At 41.7% G+C, this 2,678-nt stretch overlaps 1 pseudogene; it reads left to right on the forward strand.

Moving 5' to 3' along the window:
• LOC109373401 (zinc finger protein DZIP1 pseudogene) overlaps positions 1–2,450 on the forward strand; it is a 166,930-nt pseudogene extending 164,480 nt beyond the window's left edge.
• Positions 2,451–2,678: the final 228 nt, after the last annotated feature.

Consider the following 2,678-nt stretch of genomic DNA (forward strand, 5'->3'; position numbering starts at 1 on the left):
CTGAAGCTCATCCGCCTGGCGCAGCTCACCATTGAGTACCTGCTGCACTCGCAGGAGTCCCTCACCTCGCATCTGCACCACCTGGAAGAGCGGCTGCGCCTGAGCCAGGCGGACTGCGAGCAGGGCAAGCAGCAACTCAACAGGCAGGCTGAGGAGATCAAATTACTCAAGGAAGAGTGTAAACGCAGAAAAAAGATGATCTCCGCCCAGCAGATGAGTGATGCCAAGGCCAGCTATTACCAGTGCCATTTTTGTGACAAGGTTTTGACGAACCAAGCTTTTCTACAGAGTCACATTCATCACTGCCACCCTGAAGATTCTCGCCTTGAGTATAAGAAACAGGTGCAGACGGATAAACTCCAGAATGAGATTGACATGTTGAAGGAGCAACTGCAGCACACCAAGTCTCAGTTAGAGGCTGCACAGCACACCCATGCAATCAGATCCTCTAAGGAATATGAAATGCAGGAAAAAAAAAGGGGAAGAATTTCTGAAGCTATTTGATAGATGGAAGGAAGAAGAAAAGGAGAAACTACTTGATGGAATGGAAAAAGTCAAGGAAATGTTTATGAAGGAGTTTAAAGAATTAACTTCCAAGAATTCAGCATTAGAATATCAGTTGTCAGAAATCCAGAAGTCCAATATGCAGATCAAGTCCAACACAGGCACATTAAAAGGTGCGCATGAGCTTAAAGAAGAAAGTCCTCAGTATCTCCAGGATTTCCAAAACGTGATACAACTTCTTAATAGTCAGGAAAGCAAGTGGACAGTTCTATTTCAAGCTCTTCATCAAGAACACAGCAAAGAGAAGCGTCAGCTCCTGTCATATATAGATAAACTTCTAAACTCAGTGACAGATGATCTAAATGCGAGTAATGTTTCCTATGAGAAAAGGATAGATGAGCTGAGGCAGAAGCTTCAGGAACAGAAGGAACTGATTACCACTCAGAGACAACAGATTAAAGAGTTTACCAGTAAACCATTGAACAGTGTCACTGAACCCAAAGGGAATCCTTCAACCTGGCAAATTTTTGAATCTAAGTCAACTGGCCCAGCTGTACCTATGAATGCTCGCGCCCCACAGACTTTGGATGCTAAGTCAAGTCTAACAGTGGCACATGGAAGGGAAAATGAACAGAAATTAAATAACAAGATCAATTTAAGCAAAGCTTTGAAGAATAGCTCCTCTCTCACTAAGGAAATCAGAACAGTCTTGGAGCAGAAACTGGTGGAGAAGTTGGAAACCTTGGGGATTAATGCAGATGTACGTGGCATTCCAAGTGATCACTTGAATAGAGTGCTAAGAGCCATGGAATCAGCGAGATATGATCGAGAAAGACAACTACCTAACATTCAGCAAATTCGAGACTTCCTTGAACATCAGGTCAGCTGTAAAATTAAGGAGAGACCATTACCATCTTCAGACAGGTACAGTGCTTCTCAAGCGGACACCTCTTCAAAGGGAGAAATACCCAAGGCAATACAGCTTCCTCCCAAAAGCAGACAATTGGTTAGACAAAGACCTGTTTTTACTGATAGGACATCTGTTCCAAAAAGTAAGAAAAATATCATAGAAGACCGTTTTCCCAGAAAGTCTTCAACTATTACAACCTCTCCCTTCAGTTCAGAGGACAAGTTCGATGATGAGGACTCCATCCAGGCATACACATCTCCAGACTTACTTCCTGTGCAGTCATCTAAAAGCAAGAGTAGCTTTGGCAGGAATACCGTCAAGAGCGACACCGACTGAACCAAGGGCAGTGAAATTGAGGACTCTGATATTTCTCCCAAGCCCACAGGAGCCTCCATTAAAACATTAACTGAAAAAGTAAAAAAGACGTTTTCAAATCACAGAAATGTGAATAAGCCAGTTGGTGGAATTAATATTGCTGAAGCGTTCCTCAAAAGAGAATTAAAAGAAGAGCTAAAGTACGTAGACATGGATGATGATGATTGGGACATATCATCATTACAGGAAGAAAAATTTGGAGGGAAAAAAACCGGGAAAGAACAGAAAGAATCTCCACCTGTGAAAAATGAATCAACTTCTACTCAAATGCCAAGTGCCTGGGGTGTATCAAATCTTAAAGGGCCAAAAGGAGACGGATTTCAAGATGAATCAAGCACATTGAAAAGCAGCTTAGTAACTGTGACTGACTGGAGCGACTCTTCAGATGTATACCTGAGGTCCCACATGTCAGAGCATCCAGATGCCAACAGTATTTCAGTATCACAGTATTTCAGTAATCTGCCAACACAATTCTAATGCTTCTGCCTTACAGTATTTCCTACAAGAACAAAGAAGCTGATTCGAAGAACAAGGGTCTTTTTAATGGCACCTAACACAGTATTGAAAAACAAAACTGTCAACAGTATTTTGAAGCCTATAAAGGTGTTTAAGACTTCTGCTGCTTAAATATAACGTGTCATTGAAGTCATAGAAAGTTTTTCTTCAAAATGGTACTCGTGTTTAAGTGTATTTTTTTCAACAATTAAAGTGAATTTTTATTTAAACTTTTTTTTTTTTTTTTTTTTTTAGCTGGGCCATCCTGCTACCTGTTGGCAGCTCAGCAGCTGCTCAGCTCAGGCTGGACTCGAACCGCTGTTGCTCAGAGCTCAAATTCTTGAGTGAGCTCTTAACCAACTGAGCCACTTGGCCGGCCTAAAGTGAATTTTAA

Source organism: Hipposideros armiger, unplaced genomic scaffold, assembly GCF_001890085.2.
Source record: "Hipposideros armiger isolate ML-2016 unplaced genomic scaffold, ASM189008v1 scaffold_719, whole genome shotgun sequence".
Classification (NCBI taxonomy): domain Eukaryota; kingdom Metazoa; phylum Chordata; class Mammalia; order Chiroptera; family Hipposideridae; genus Hipposideros; species Hipposideros armiger.